Consider the following 17,764-nt stretch of genomic DNA (forward strand, 5'->3'; position numbering starts at 1 on the left):
AGTTTGTATTGCAAAGGCTCAATTTTACATCTCTGTCTTTATGATACAATTTTGCCTATGAGTTTGGGTGTGGCAGATGACATATTCTAGTGTCAGATAATTCAGAAAGGCATATGAATTGTCTAGAACTCACTTTCTTTTCTGGAAGTAGATTCTAGGACAAAGTTTTATCCTCTAAGGAATTACAATATATGGTTGCTGCAATCTAAATGAGATTCCACTCTGGATTTGTGGTGACCAGTGACCTTTTCTGACTTATAGCCTATGATCTGTAACCTCTTTAATTTAAGCATTTGACCTTGAGGGTGGTTATTTTTCTTTCAGATCTCCAGGTGCAGAGTACATGGCTCTTAGCATGACTCTGGTACAACCCACAAATTTTCACCATGAGAGTATAATTCAAGTTTGTCAGTGCTTTAAATACAAATCCATATGCATGCATTCACATAGCTTTTCTGACTTCTAATAAAGTGCTTTTCCTATAAGAGTGAAATGCTTCCAAATTTGATGTCCAACTCTAAAGAACTGAAAATGCTTGTCATCTATTATGAATTAGTCGGGACAGGATAGGATATGCGGCGGTAACAAAACCTCTCAAATCTCAGTGCCTCCTACCCCCAAAGTGGAGTTTGTCATCTCCCCTAAAATGAGTGAGTGCTCCTCTCCACAGGTTGTTCCTAGGTTGTTAGAGGCACCACCACATATCATTGGGATCTCACTTTGTAGGTGTCCATCTGACCTGACACACCTGTTGCTTCTATTCTCATTCATGCAGGTCCTTCTTGTAAATGATCTAGGAATCATGGCCCTATGAGTTACACTGGAGAAAATGTGATGGCTGTGACCATTAAGGTTCACTACATTAACAGGACCAGTTGTGGGCTGTTGATGTACAAGTTGCTGAGACTACTAATATTTCCCTATACTAGAAGATCAGTTTTCTATGAAGAAAAGGGAAGCATGGGAAAACAGGGAAATTTTTTACTTGCAAGTATGTAAGTTAGAATACGCCAATGGCCATAGTGAAAATATCGCTATAAGATTATCAGCTTCAAATGTAAATGTAAACCAAATTGGGAAAATTGAGAAAGGTTAAGAAAGTAGATGATATTTGAGCTAGGTCTTTTTGTGGGGGGTGGGGTTGGGTAGTACTGGTCCTGGGGCTTGAACTCGTGGCCTGGGTACTGTCTCTAAGCTTTTTTACTTAAGGCTAGTTAATTGGTAAAAGAGCCTCACATACTTTTTGCCTTTGAGCTAGGTCTTAAATTAAAAAACTAGTACATCTCTTTTGAACACACTGAAGTCTCATATGAGATCTTTCCCTAGTTGATGCTCTGTGGAGGCTTGTTTTAGTTCTATAAGCTTCTTGACCAAGATCCAACATTCTCTGCTTCAGCACAAGAAACATACTTGAACTTTGGAAGAATGAGATGAGTCACATAGGAGCATCATTGTCTCACCTGTAAGAGCTGACATTGTGATCTAAGAGGAAGCTGGGAAGAGCCCAGGAGGTACAGATGGAAGGAGCACCAAAGTGGCTTGTAGTCTACTTTCAACATGAAATCAGAACAAGAGGATTTATAAAGATTGTGAGATCTTTGCATGAAGAACCATCTGGGAGATGTTGTTTAGAGGCCATAATTTTGGAATTCCTGAGCTATTCCAGAAGTGAATAGCAATAGAGAAACAGAATATGTTAAAGAAGATATTCCTAGAAAAGATGAGGCTTGTTGTTGCCAATACAAAAATATAGCCAGTAATATGTGCATTCAACATTTACTTACTGAAAACTTCCATCCAAATTCACAGTAGATTACTATTTCAGTAATGACAATGATAACTAACAAGAGTCTGTATGTGCCAAGTGTGACTCTAGGCACTTAGCAGTTGTAAATGTGAATTGTGATACACAGTCAGCATTACAGGAACTACCAATATCTTTCCAATTAAATTACAAAGTTTTGGGACACAATCACTGCTATGTATAGAACTAGGATTTGCAAAGGCAGTCTATTTTCAGAACACAAATTCTCTATCATTCTTAACCATACCTCTTTCATAAAGGGATTTCTTTTCTAGAAACAGGAAAATGATGGCCTCTCCTTTCTATAATCAACCAGCTTGAGAGATTGATTTCAATTTATTAGTGTAAAACTGAAAAATTAAAGCTGGGTACCAGTGGCTCATCCTTATAATCCTAGCTACTCAGGTGGCTGAGATCTGAGGATCCTGGTTAAAAGCAAGCCTGGGCAAGAAAGTCTCTGAGACTATCAATTCCAATTAAGAAGTGGAGGTATAGCCCAAGTAGTAGAGTGCTAGCTCCAGGAGAGTGCCTGGGCTCCAAGATTAAACAACAGCATAAAACACACAAATATTTTAAGAAATTAAAATTATAAAGGTTATTGATTTGGACTGAGTTTCTCATTTCGCTTAAAGGCCAAACCAAAATAATCATTTGTAAAACTGAGTTGTTAATCTGATATTCCAAGCTAAATTATAGCCAAACTCACCAGTTTGGGATGGTATGTTATGAAGTCCAATCAGTAGTAGCCTTTACAAGGAAAGGATCTTTGTTTTGCTCTTGATTTCTGCTTTCTCCTCTATCTATATACAAAGCAAACATTCTCTACATAGCTCATTAGAACACTCACTGTATTATGGAATGAGATCATGTTCAGTTCTAGAGTTGCAATTAAAATTTTTGAATTTGTTATAAATATTTTCCTTGTAACAATTGAAATCTGCCCAAGACTTCTCTTATTAAAATGACTTTTTATAGTATTTAAACACTCTCACACTCTCCCATTGCTTCTCAAGGGCCAGGGCTAAGTAGATTCAGGTTATGCAATGTAAAAAATTGGGATATAGTAGAACACATATCTTTGCTTTTCTATTTCTGGTTGACCAGATCTCCTAAAACCCTTTTAATTTCCTAAATGATGAGGGTAAGAAACATGGCAGGAATCTCTTTTGTTATTCTTAACAAGACCTTGTCAACATACCTGAGTTTATATAGTGAATGCACTAGGTAACCAACCTTGTTAGAAGCATGGAATTTGAGTTCTATTCATCAGACTCTAGGAAAGCAGGGAAGGACTGGGGATTTGGCTTAATCACTAGTGGTCAATTACTCCACCAAAGATGCCTACATAGTAATGTCCCTTAGAACCTTCCCTGATGGAATTCAGAGAGCTTCTGGGTTAGTATATACATGGGACATACCCAGAGTGTCACAGAAGCTGTGAGCCCAACTCCTATCCCGTCCTGTACAACTCTTCCTTTCACTGTAGCTGGGTTATAATCAACCAAATAATGTAGTAAATGAACTGTCTTCCTGAAATCATTGAACCATTCTTGGAAATGATCAGATCTGAGGAGGAAAACCTGGGGATCATGAGTTATAGCTCAGGGGACATGATTTACTCAGAAGCAGTCCTGGGAGATTAGGCCCATAGCCTGTAAAACATGACGCTTTCTCCAGGAAGATGGTATCCAAATTGAGTAAAAGTTTAAGACAGTAGTGTTTTACTGAAAGCTGAATTGAAGTGTTATTGAGGGATAAAAAAAATTCTCACGTTTTTGTCACGGAGATGTTAGAAGCCTTTCATGAGACTATCAAAAGAAAAACACATTGTTTCACTTTCAAATGGGGTACATTATATCTGAGGCTTTCAAAGCACCATGGATGGTTACCCTGAAGCAGTTACGAGCCCTTTCTACCTTGGAGTGAAGAAAGGAAAAATCAAATGAAGGGATGCTAATGGTTTTTGCACGATTGCCAAGTAGAGTGCCTGTATCTTTGTTTTGTTTTGTTGGTGGTATTGGGATTTGAACTCAAGGTTTAATATTTGCTAGGCAAGTGCTCTACCACTGGAGCCACACCTCCAGTTCTTTTTCTTTTTTTTTTTGTCAGTCGTGGGGCCTGAACTCTGGGCCTGGGCGCTGTCCCTCAGCTCTTCCGATCAAGGCTAGCGCTCTACCACTTGAGCCACAGTGCCACCTCTGGCTTTTTCTGCTTATGTGGTGCTGAGGAATCGAAGCACTCTACCACTGAGCCACCTTCCTAGCCCCAGTTCTTTAGTTTTTTAATTTGCTTTTCAGATAGAATCTCAATCAAACTTTTTCAGAGCAATCGTAGGACCTTAACCCTCCTACCTCCTCCTTCTGAGGAATGGAAGCCACACCCCTGTGCCACCATGCCAGGCCATGTGTGACAGTGCTTGTAAACAGTTCTTATGCACTAGAAGTCAAAATGGATATGCTCCAGTTCTCCCTTTCTCTTAATTGCTGGAATAACTACATGGGAACAAATTGCTACTCATTGTTCTTTCTGGATAAGCTGTTTTAAAGCTACTTGGAGTGTTTCCAATAGTCACCTACCCTCGGAAACCTTTGTGAGGCTCAGAGGGAAATACTTCTTTAAAACGTTCCCCCTCCCCCTCCCCAACAAATTGGAGAGAGACTCGACAAATGGGACTACCTTAAAATAAAAAGCTTCTGCACAGATAAAGCTATCGCAACCAAGCTAGAAAGACAACCAACTAATTGGGAAAAAATATTTACCAGCAATATATCAGACAAGGGGTTAACATCCTGTATATAAAGGGAACTCAAGAAACTAATCCCTCCCAAACCCAACAAACCAATTACTAAATGGGCAAGGGAACTAAAGAGGGACTTCTCAAATGAAGAAATAAAAATGGCAAAGAAACACATGAGGAAATGTTCATCATCCCTGGTGGTGAAGGAAATGCAAATAAAGACAACCCTGAGATACCACCTTACCCCAGTCAGAATGTCCCACATCCACAAATCAGCCAACGACAAATGCTGGAGGGGATGTGGAGAACGAGGAACGCTATTACACTGCTGGTGGGAATGTACACTCATACAACCACTTTGGAAAGCAGTCTGGAGGGTCCTTAGAAAGCTAAAGATTGACCTCCCTTACGACCCAGTCATACCACTTCTAGGCATCTACCCTGAACAACAGGAACCAATATACAAGGACACGTGCACCTCCATGTTTATTGCAGCACTGTTCGCAATAGCTAGGATATGGAAACAACCTAGATGCCCCACCACAGATGAATGGATCCAAAAATTGTGGTATCTATACACAATGGAATATTATGCAGCCATTAGAAATGACAAAATAATGGCATTTGCAGGGAAATGGATGGAGCTAGAAGGAATCATGTTGAGCGAGGTAAGCCAAGAACGAAGAGACAAACAGTACATGGTCTCCCTGATAAGTGGATGATGAATCCAAAATGTTAGGTGATATGACAAAACTAACAGGACTTAAGAAACAAAGAACTCCCACTCATCTGGTTGAACCACTACTAAATATCCCCATGCTGCTGATCACATATATGGTATATAACATATGAGCACCGTTATATATTACAGACTGTGATAGACAATTTGCTCCAGGAAAGTTAGAATGAACTTGTGACTTTAAATGAGCATCATTATTCCACAATACTGTGAATTTCCGGAAATTAAGTAATCACTTAATCACAATCAAAAAAAAAAAAAAAAAGAACCTTGGGGAAGGGAGGGAGGGAGGGGATGGTAGGGGGAAAACAATGGAGGGGGTAACAATGTTCAAGAGGAAGTGGAAGTGTACTCATTACCTCACTCATGTAACTGTAACCCTCTGTATAGTATCTTTACAATAAAAAAAAAAAAAAGCAGGGCTGGGAGGAGTGGCACAAGTAATAGAGGGCCAGCCAAGCAAGCAAGCCCAGGGATCACAAGGCTCTGAATTCAAGCACCAGTATCACCCAAATAACAACAAAACATGACAACTTGTGACCCAGCGCCTCTACTTCTATTGAACTTCTACATCCTATTGAACTGTCTGCACAAAGACATATGTACAAGGTTGTTTTATATAGCCAGAGTTGGCAGAGTAGTGCCTCCAAGCCAAACCTGGCCCCACCACTTCTTTTGTAAATAAAGTTTTATTAGAACACACAAAAAAAACACGTTCCCCCTCCCCCTCCCCCTCCCCCTCCCCCTCCTACTCCTCCTCCTCCTCCTCGTCTTTTTTGGTCGGTTGTGGGGCTTCAACTCTGGGCCTGGGCGCTGTCCCTCAGCTCTTCAGCTCAAGGCTAGCGTTCTACCACATGAGCCACAGCGCCACTTCCGGTTTTCTAGTGGTTTATTGGAGATAAGAGTCTCATGGACTTTCCTGCCTTTCCTGCCTTTCCTGGCTTTGAACCATGATCCTCAGATCTCAGCCTCCTGAGTAGCTAGGATGACAGGCACCTGGCTTTCTTTAGAACTTTCATTTACCCTTTAGAGTCTATTTTCCAAAACTGCTGGCACACCCTGCTACCTCTGGTTTATTGGAGATAAGAGTCTCATGGACTTTCCTGCCTTTCCTGCCTTTCCTGGCTTTGAACCATGATCCTCAGATCTCAGCCTCCTGAGTAGCTAGGATGACAGGCACCTGGCTTTCTTTAGAACTTTCATTTACCCTTTAGAGTCTATTTTCCAAAACTGCTGGCACACCCTGCTACCTCTGGCTTGCATTTACATATGCTACGGAGCCTATTTCTGTTCCCTGAAACTGCTGCCTACACAGCCAATCTGCTGCTTCGTTTGGCAAGTGTGGTATGGTAAAGCACAGCTGGCACACTCACCCAGAGCAAGGCTGCTTGCTCTTCCCCGCAAATCCAAGTTCCAGAGGAAAATGCTGAGCGCGGAAAGGGCCCCTCAAAACAAAAGTGGCAAGAAGCAATGACACTCTGGATAGGGGAAGTCTGATTTGTCACTGATCTGAAGGAAGGTGAGTGGCTGGTGAATGATGAGGTGAGTTAGTTTCCCAACGGAGAAACGAAGTTGTGGTAAAAGTGACAGTTCAGTCTTCACTCCATCGTGGGAACTGCTGGGTCAATACTGGTTTGCATAGAAGTTCTGGAGAGAATTTTTTATGCAACAGGCATAAACTTCGCAAGTTCAAGTCCCACCTGACTGTCCTCAAGCAACGCAGGGCTGCTTCCTGGAGAAGGGTAATTACAGTGACTGAATATTTTACATCTGAATGCCTTTTCAGAGGCCTTGGTGTATTCTTCTGAGTATAAATAAGTCTTACAGAATGGGTGGTATCTCAGGAAAACAGTGCCAGTAAGATCTATGCTTTGAGATGACAGTCCATATGTAGCTATTTAGTTCTTTGAATTATTCAGCTCAGTAAGGCTATTTGGTCTAAACCCATGAACCTGGAGGACTGGAAGGGTTAAGGAAGAAGTCTGAGACCAGACAAAATCTGACTCTGGCTGGGTGTTCAACTTTGACCTTTGTCTCAGCCCCCTGAGAATTAAGTACTTGAGTCCACTATCCCATCTTACCCTTGCTAGTTTCTTATATGGCTAGACAATAATAATGGAACACAGAGCCCTGCATGCTAGGCAAGTCATCTACCTCTCAGTTATATCTATAAACCAGTGCATGTTTTTTTTAACAAAACATTATTGTTTAAAGGTATTTACTTATTTAAAATAGTGTAACGAATTTGTCCTGCATCTGAACATGGAATTCCAGTATCCAGTGAAGGAGAACAGGACAAATAATCTTGAAATATGTCGAATTGATTATTTGAAGCTGGAATCACTTAGGGCACTGTGACTTGAGGAAGGGCCATTTGGCCTGGCTTTTCCCACAGACAGCAAGCCACAGATTCTTCTGGGAGGGATATGATAGCCTGAGTTACAAGAGGTTGGCCATTGTAACTGCAATGAACCTTCTCTTCCATCAGCTCCCAATGTCTGTCCTAGTAACATCCCTAAAACAATCCTGCTGGTTGCTAGTGGCTCATGGTTGTAATCCTTGCTGCTCAGAAGGCTGAGATCTGAGGATCACAGGTTGAAGCCAGCCTGGGCAGGAAAAAGGTGAGAGTCTTACCTCTAATTAATTGCCAAACAAACCCAGAAGTAAAGCTGTGGCTCAAGTGGTAGACTGTCAGCCTTGAGTGAAAAAGCAGACCCCCCAGGCCCTGAGTACAATAATCAGTACCAGCATGTGCACATACACAGAAGAAAAAAACACTCTTAATTCAGAGGCCCATTTGTTCTGTCATTCCTAACTTCATAATGTCCTTTGTTCTTTGTATTAAAAATATATAAAATATTTTGATCATTTCTCTGGACTTCACTCTCTCGTAAGGATCCATGTCCATGTCAATTTGATCAAAGTTTCTCTGCTGTTCCTCTCATCAGTCAGTACTTGCATGCACTGGGTCCTTAGATTCGTGAAGAATACACATTAGAACTTAGAAAGGGAGGGAAATGGGCTCTCTCTTACACTAGCAAGAGAGACAACAAATGGGAATGGTTGGTGCTCCTGCTTAAAAGGCACAAATGCAACTTTCCCATGATCTGAGCCATGCGATCTTGATGTCTGATTACAGGACACTGGTAAAGTCAGTTGTCCCCAATATTAGGCCAGAACCAGAGAACACATTTACTTAGATGGAGGGGGGCAAGCTTGGTAGGCAGATGGAGAGAGGGAAAAGGAGAGCAGAGAGATTGATGTCATACTGGTGTTGGACTGCAAGGTTTCTTTTACACTATAAATATTGGATGAAGTGCTGATATAACATTTACTGCAGCATGACATGGGATTTAGCTGTTCCTATGGCTCAAGAAAGAAACATGTCACTGATTGTTCTCTCCCTACCCTACCTCTGTCCTTCATTTTTCTGTGAATGTTACTTTAGCAATCAGTCTAACTGAAGCCAGACCAAAATATGGAGATCACCACCTACAAAATGTGTTTTAAGAAGCTTGTTTTTTTTATAACCTTGACCCTCTAATTATTCATAACCTAAGCTACTAGCTTCCTGATGAAACTGCTGAGAAAAGGGAGATTTCAAACTGGCAGCATCTGCCTCCTTTTAAAAAGTGTATTAACTGTGTGTTGGTGAAACCCATTGATGTTCTGTTCAGGTTACATAAGAAAAATGGATGGGCTTTTAATGACTTTCATTTGTTATAATTGCAGATAGCTAAATACAGTCAACTACAGAGCAAATTGAGCTCAAAGGAACTGAATTCTATCTATTGCCTTTTTCCTTGTGGTCTATCAGATTCCTTAATTTAATTATTTGTGAAACTTTTAAACTCAGTTGACTCCCATGGAATTTATCCAAGTTGCAGGGTTCTTGGTGTTACACTCATTATATCTTCTGGTCCTGATCCAGCAATCAGCAACTTGACTTCATTCAATCATAAACTCAACTCTATTTAAAATGCCTATGTTCAGAGTTTAATGTCTTTAAATGTTATCCATTAAAAAAAATTCAGAGCAATAATCTGCTTATTATGTGGAATTGCAGTAACATTGTCAGGTTCAAGGTAAGAGATTGTTTTTCTTTTTTAATTTAAAAATATTTATTGGATGGAAAATTTTAAATTTAGCTTGGATGAGTTGGGTTGAAAATTAAAATAATCCCATACATTGTAGGGTAAGCCTTCATAAATCAGCAAGTCTGATGTTAAATAGAGGTCCAAAATATTATTGTAGCTATTAGATGCCATCTACTGGTTGTAATTATTCTTTGATACAATTGGCCTTGATTTTAAGACAGAGGGATAATATTCGAGACACTTTTAGTTAGAATTCAAATCATGTATGATGGCATTCATATTTTGTGCAAATCAATCACTGAATAATCATAGCTCTACTTGAAATTGAAGTGGCATTTAGAAAAAAGTTGCCGAGAATTGTGAGTTCATCAGAAGTCACTTGTATTAGTAAATTTTGATTACCCAAGACTGCCTATGCGGTGAGACCCACCTGACTGTCATGGCATCTACAACCTAGTTCCCTTCCATATGGTGTGGTATGCAGGCATCTGGATATAGTTCTTGGCCAGTGGGCCCCAATATATCTCACAAAAGCAGTCACATTGCAGCTGTTCTCAATGTAGGGTGTGGCCATATGCCAAATATGCTGGCTGTGTGCTGTCAATGAACATACGCAGATTCTATCTGCCCTTCTATATTTAGGAATAAGTAGTCCTGGAATCCATCATCATGGAGAAGCGAACTACACGAACCAGCTCCATACTCTTCACATTTACAAATGCTTGCACTTCAGTAAGGACACTGTGTTTGTATTCCAGGAAGGAATATTAAGGCATATTGTAAGGCATATATAACAAAGGAGTTAATACTCCTCAGTATGAATAGTGTATGCGCATGCACACACACACACACACACACACACACACACACACACACACACACACACACACACACACCACAAACATATACACATCCTATAAACTTGTAATCGTTCATTTCTTTAGAGACAGTCTTCCTATCAGAAAAACCTCTGATCTTAGGCAGGCACCATTGGCTCATTCCTATAATCTTTGCTAGTCAGATATATGGATCAGAGTTCAAAACTAGCCCAGGCAAGAAAGTCTTTGAGGTACTTCTCTCCAATCAACCAGCAAAAAGCCAGTAGAGGTGTGGTTCAGCTGATAGTGCCCTACCTTGAGTAAAAATGGTAGACAAGAGCAAGAGACCTTGAGTTCAAGCCCCAATACTGGCAAAAACATTTAAAAGTCAATTAGAACTCCTGTAGTCTGTGAGTTCAATCTCTGGCTTTCTTTTACTTATTTGTTTGCCTTTCAGTAATGGGAAAGCCACAGCAAGATGGCTGTTTCCAGAAGCTGATCCCTTGATCTTGAACTTTCCAGCTTCCAGAACTGTCAGCCAACAAATTTATGTTTACTCCAAATGACCTAATCTATAGGATTTGGTTAAAAGTTATGCAAAATGGACTAAGATAACTGAGTGTGCTGAAAGGAAAACACATACAGTAAAGTATGTTAATGTTCTTGAACAGATTGCCAAATTACAAGCATAACCAAAACTCAGCACCCACTTGTGAATAAAGTTTTATTGGAACATAGCCATGTTCATTTGTTTGCACATAGTCTAAGGCTACTTACTCATAACAGCAGAGCTGAGTCATTGGGACAGACACCATATGGCCCACAAAGCCTAAACAATAATTATTATCTATCCTTTTGTTGAATCCTGTTCAAGAAAATTCTGTGCTTTCTTTCATTAAGCTGCCTATTAGTTAAATTTTAAAACACTATCTTTTCGTGCATCGGTGTAAACTTCTCAGTAGCTGTGGCTTGTCCTATAAGAACAGAACAGGGACAGCTCTTTCTGTGAGTTACAAGTTGGAAATTTAATTCCCAATTCATTGCATTGATAGTATTTGGAAGTGGGACTTTTGGGCTGGGGCCTTTAGGACAAATAGAGTCATGAGAATGGAGCCTCCACAATGGCATTCATGGCTTTATAAGAAAACAGAGGGAAATCCTAGCCAGCAGGCTTGCTCTGTCCAAACATCCAATGCCTTCTGTCATGCTAGAATGCAACGGGATTGTTCTTACCAATGACAGTGCCGTACTATTGGACCTCTGTTCTACTGATCACCCAGTGTCAGGCACTTTGTTATAACATTAGTTACTTTCAGAAACATCATCTCTTGTCCTCAAAAATGCTCTGTAGTGAGGATATGGAGAAGTATTATTTATCTTTAATTTCAATTAAAAAATGAAGATTCAAAAAAGGATATTTCTGAACTGATGTATGCATTTGAAGTATCGCTATGTTACCAGCTGTGTGGTATCAAGATAAATTATCTCAGAGTAAAAAGATCCCTAAGCCCAGAATCAGTGGCATGCAACTATAATCCTCTTAGGAGGCTGAGATGCAGAGGATTGTGGTTCAAAGTTAGCCAACAAACACACACTCACACACACACACACACACACACACACACACACACACACACACACACACACACAGCCCATGAGTCTCCATTTCCAAAATAGCCAGCAAAATGCCAGGCCAATGATGTGATTCAATTGGTAAAGTGCCAGTTTAGCACTTAGTTGATCGTGTGTGTGTGTGTGTGTGTGTGTGTGTATTTCATATGATTGTCCTTGAGTAAGGGCTCTATAAATTGTTGGTGGCAATGAAGGATTAACTATAGCCACAGAAAATTGTTATTATTAATGGCCCAAGTTGCCATCCTTAAGACTAGAATTCTTCAGAAGTGCTTTGTAAGGCTGGTTCTTCTTGCTGGACATCTGAGAATCAGACAGGTAAACAGTTCCTTGCTGTGATCTCAGCTTTTCCTAGTTGATGAATGGGACCTCACTGTGACTAATCTGTTCAAACGGCGAGTTCTTGTGTAAACTTGCTTTCCTCCTGGGAGTCTGGAATTTGGGTATGTGTTAAGCAACAGGTGCCCATCTGACCAGCTCTCAATAAAAAAAAACCTTTAATTTTCATTTTTTTAATTAATTTATTTTTTATTTTTATCGTGAAAATACTGTACAGAGGGGTTACAATTACATGGGCAAGATAATGAGTATATTTCTTATCAAGCATTGTAGCCTCCTCCTTTGTTTCCCCTTCCCATCCCTTCCCATCCTCTTCTCACCCCCCCACCTAATCCTCCTCCCCCCACCACCAAAGTTGTAAAGTTCATTTTTCCACATAATGACTTGTACATCTTATTGTTGCAATGGATCCACCTGTATCCCTATTTAAATGATTTGTTTTTTCCCTTCCCCGCCACCAACCTCAAATACAGTGAAAGTAGTGGTTATACTATGGTGGAGGGACATACAAAGCAACAAAGAAATAATCTTATAAATGTATTAGAAACAATCACATGAAAGAAAAAAACCATTTGAATACATAGCTTAGGGTTCATTTTCCTAACATCAACTTATCTGACATTTTCTGCTTATCTCAGACATATACTAGTTATTGCAAATAAGGGAAACCATGGGGTCTATGTTTCTTTGGGCCTGGCTTACTTCACTTAACATAATTTTTTCCAAGTCTTTCCATTTCCTAACAAATGGGGCAATGTCATTCTTGCTGATGGAGGCATAGAACTCCATTGTGTATATATACCACATTTTCTTGATCCATTCATCTACTGAGGGACATCTAGGTTGGTTCCATATCTTAGCTATGGTAAATAATGTTGCAATAAACATAGTCGTGCTGGTAGCTTTAGTGTGGCCTTGTCTGTGATCATTTGGGTAAATGCTCAAAAATAGGATTGCTGGGTCATAGGGGAGCTCTATGTGGACTCTTTTGAGGAACCTCCATACTACTTCCAAAGTGATTGAACAAGTTTACACTCCCACCAACAATGCAGTAAGGTTCCCTTCTGTCCACATCCCCTCCAGCATCTGTTGTTATTAGAGTTCTTGATTATAGCCATTCTAACTGGGGTGAGGTGGTATCTCAATGTTGTTTTGATTTGCATTTCTTTTATGGCTAGGGAGGTTGAGTATTTCTTCATGTGTCTATTAGCCATCCTTCTTTCCTCTTCAGAGAAGTTTTTTAAGTCTTTAGCCCACTTATTTATTGGGCAGTTGTTTCTTTGAAGATTTGTTGTTGGGGGATTTAATTTTTTGAGTTCCAGGTATATTTTAGATATGAGACCCTTGTCTGTTGTAAGGCTACTGAAGATCTTCTCTCAATCCATGGGCTTTCTATTAATCTTGCTAGATATGTCCTTTGTCATGCAGAAGCTCTGCAATTTCATGCAATCCCATTTGTCCAACCTTTCTTTGATTTCTTGCGTTTCTGGGTCTCTATTAAAAAATTTCGGCCTGTGCCAAAGAGTCCTAGGGTTTCTCCTATTCCATTCTGTAATGTTTTCAGGGTTTCTGCTTTGACTTCGAGATCTTTGATCCATTTGGAGTTGATTCTGGTGCAGGGTGATATATAAGGATCTAGCTTTAGTTTTCTGCAAGTAGTTAACCAATTTTGCCAGCATTATTTACTGAAGAGGCTGTCTTTCTTCCATTCTATTTTTTTTTTATCTCCTTTATAGAAAATTAGATGGCTAAAGGTCTGTAGGTTCATTTCTGGGAAAAACCTTTAATTTTTCTAATGAGAGACTGAGGTTGGAGATGGGCTTTCCTGGATGGGAGCATCACATACCTGGTTGTTGATGGAGAAAGGAGCTCAGGGTGGTAGCTGGAACCATGTTTATTCAAAGTTGTGACCACTGGGTTCAGGGCCCAAGTTTGGGTGAAGTGTACAACACCTTTGATCCTGGGCTATCCTGAGCACATCCTAGCCTTCCAATTCTGCCTGAACTAGTTCCCTATTCGTTCTACCTGAGCATTTGATGGTTGTGAATCACTTAATTTTTTGGCATGTATTCTACAGCCAAATTATTTACAGACTAGTGAGAACTACCTGAATTTCTATATAATAGCTGATATTGAAATATTCTTCTTTCATAATGCTTACCTATAACAACTATAGGATTTTTTAAAGATCATGGTAATAGAGTTTTCTTTTTTCTGCTGTTATTGTTTATTTTTTTATTCAAAACAGGGTTTTGCTATGTAATCCAGGCTGGCTTTGAATTTGTAATCCTCCTGACTCTGCCTTTTGAGTGCTAGGTTTTTAAGTGTGTGCCAATACATCTGACATGACTATGGTTTTTAACAAGAGAGGCCATATATCTTAAGAACATTTGGAAACATTCTTGGTTGTTACAACCTGGGGGTCAGGGGTATGACCTCATCTAGTATCTACTATGTAGACATCCTACAATGCACTGAATGGTATCCTCATTATTTGGCTCAAAGTATTTAGGTAGTTAAGAGTGAGAAATTTTGACTTCAGGGAAGCACTTCTAAATAATTAACATCACTTGTGTTTAATTGTAGTTTATGAACATAGAGATTTTTCCTCAAGCCTTAATATTATCATTATTAATTAAATGATACTTATTTGTTTCCTCATTAAGCATCAAGTACCTTTTTCCAAATTCCAGTGCTGTAGAAAAGAGATGTTCAAATCTGTACAACGTGTAGAAAACAGCTCCTTTGGGATGGAAGTCTTCAGTAAAATTGATCTAAAATAATAAAAGAATCATCTGGAATATTCTTGCTGTGACTTGGGAACATGAAAAACACCTGAAAAGACCAATCAAGAGAAGATGCCAGCATTGTTCCAGGGCCAGGGAGGCTGGAAGGTGCTTCCATTGGCTTTCTTGTATAGTTGAGATCAATGGAGAGCCATATGGAAATATTGCCAGAGTTGGAATTGAAAAGGATGGTGAGGGTGGGGGAGGTTCAAATGAGTTCTGCAGTGTTGACAGAGAGGCTTTGCTACCAGCCCATACCTGAGCTTCTGCCAGTGTAACTAAATGCAGAGAAGAATGGACAACAAGGGATTAGAAAAGTCAAAGCTGACAGATGGCAATTTGTGAAGAGTTGAATCAACATAAATTATATCTCATTAGTGAGCAGAGAAAAGGGAGGATGCTTTCATAGCCACTGAGGTGGAGTACATGCCAAAGACGCAGCGAGCTAACCATGATGGCCACGTTCCCCGGTGGATGCATGCGGAGGTGGAGAAATGTCCCTTTATTAGAAAGCCATCTGGATGACAAATCACAGGGAGACATCCATTAGAAACAATATAATAAAGGAGACTAAGAAACATCTGGGTTTGGGGAAGGTGTTAGTTATTGATTACAGAATGCCAGAACATAACAGCTGATAAGTAGATGTGACAGTTCAGCAGGTACCCACGGCTCACCACCTCACTTCCAGTGCATGGAATAACTGTAAATGATATTCTCTCAAGTTATGAGGAGCTATTTAAATCACATATAAAGCCTTCAATTAACCAAATTGTTTTCTATCTTAGAAGTTAAGCAAGTAAACATTAATGTTAAAATTTTGTAACTATCAAAGGAAACAGAAAACACCAACCTGTCAATACATTATATAATAATAAAGAAAATAGCTGGGTACAGTAGCTCAACACTGTGATCCCATCTACTTGGGAGATAGAGATCAGGAGATCATGATTTCAGGCCAGCTGGGCAAATGAAAGTTTGAGAGACTCCATTGCAACCAAGGGTGGGGCATGGTGGTACGCACCTGGTGTGTCAGCTTTGGGGAAGCCCAGGGGCTGGATAAGTGGCATGGCTTGTTATTCCCAGAAACACAGGGAAGCTCAAGAAGGAAGATCACAGCTCAGGCTTGCCTGGGTAAAAAGTGAGACCCTACCTTGAAAAATAACCAATGCAAAAAGGGGCTAGAGGCATAGCTCAAAGTGGTACAGAGCCTGGCTAACAAGTACAAGGCCCTGAGTTTGATCCCTAGTACTGACTGCCAGCATAACAACAACCACAGCAATAATAATGGAAATAAACTAATGTAAATGTGAATGAAGTGTGAATGACTTGAAATCACAATAGCGACAACTTTTGTGGTTAAGGAAAAAGGAACCAATAAAACAAACATCATACTACATATGAAATACAAGTCTTTAAACAAGTGTGTGTGTGTGTATGTGTGTGTGTGTGTGTATGTGTGTGTGTATGTGTGTGTGTGTGTGTGTGTGTGTGTGTGTGTGTGTGTGTGTGTGTGTGTACTGGTGCTGGGGTTTGAATTCAGGACCTCCAGTTCTCACTTGGCCTTTTCTGCTCAAGGCTGGTACTCTACTTGAGCTACACCTCTACTAGTTAATTGGCAATAAGAATCTCAGGTTCAAGTTTTGGGCTAGCTTTGAACTGTGATCCTCAGACCTCAGCCTCCTTAGTTGATAGGATTACAGGTATGAGCCCCCAGCTCCTGGTTCAACAAGATTTTAAGTGAAATTTTTTTCTTTTTTTTTATTAATAAGGTTTTCAAATTGTGAAAATATCATACAGAGGGGTTACAATTACATGAACAAGGAAATGAGTACATTTCTTATCAAGCATTGTTGCTTCCTCCTTTGTTTCCCCTTCCCATCCCTGCTCTCCCATCTCCACCCCAACCCCACCTCCCCACCCCCCACTCCTGCCAAAGTTGTAAACTTCGTTTTTCGACATAATGTCTTGTACATCTCTTTGTTGTAATGGGTCCACCTGTATCCTTGTTTAAACAAGTTATTTTTTCCCCTTCCCTTCCACAGATTATACCAACATCAAATACAGTGAAAAGGGTCATGGAAGAGATGAGAAAGGAAATTCAAATGTTTGTGAAATTCAACAAAAATGAACACACAAATGACCAGCTCCTCTGGGACATAGCAAAGGCAGTACTCAGAGGCAAGTTTATAGCTCTGAGTTCCTACATCAACAAATTGGAGAGATCTGAAACCAACAATTTAATGAGACATCTGAACCTCCTTGAAAAGAAACAGCAAGCTAAACCCAATCCACTCGATGGAAAGAAATAATTAAAATTAAATCAGAATAAAATGAATTAGAATCCAAACAAACCATAGAAAGAATCAACAAGACAAAGAGTTGGCTCTTCGAAAAAATTAAAAAAATTGACAGACCTTTAGAAAATCTTATCGGAAAAAGAAGAAAAATCTTTATTACATTAAAAATCTAAGCTTATAGAAAACTCTTTAGTGTACTGAGAGCTCACAAGCTAGTACCAGTCACAATGTCTAGACCAGCAGAGGGCACTCAAAGGAAAATAAGTTGGCTCAGGTTTGTCAAAGACTTAAAATTACAGGAGGAGAAAATTCTGAATCTATGTCAATGGGGCCCAAAAATGTATAGCTTCAATTACATATGCAAAGGCCAAGGGAATAAATGTTAGAAAATGCAATCCATAAGGTTTATGATGTGTGGGCTTCTAGAATTTTGAATAACTGGCTATTGTACAACTAAGTTTTATGTATCTTGAAGATGATTCCTACTGCACAAATATGTTGTCTCAAGTTTC

At 39.7% G+C, this 17,764-nt stretch overlaps 1 long non-coding RNA gene across 1 annotated transcript in view; it reads left to right on the forward strand.

The window, feature by feature from the left end:
* The window catches only part of LOC138831617 (uncharacterized), a 62,897-nt gene extending 45,580 nt beyond the window's left edge, over positions 1-17,317 (forward strand). The window contains exon 3 of the long non-coding RNA XR_011373403.1: positions 16,998-17,317. This is a non-coding gene — a long non-coding RNA (uncharacterized lncRNA). The remainder of the gene's footprint in view (positions 1-16,997) is intronic.
* The last annotated feature ends 447 nt before the right edge of the window (positions 17,318-17,764 follow it).

This window comes from Dipodomys merriami, unplaced genomic scaffold (genome assembly GCF_024711535.1).
Source record: "Dipodomys merriami isolate MVZ:Mamm:240054 unplaced genomic scaffold, mDipMer1.0.p SCAF_2, whole genome shotgun sequence".
NCBI lineage: Eukaryota > Metazoa > Chordata > Mammalia > Rodentia > Heteromyidae > Dipodomys > Dipodomys merriami.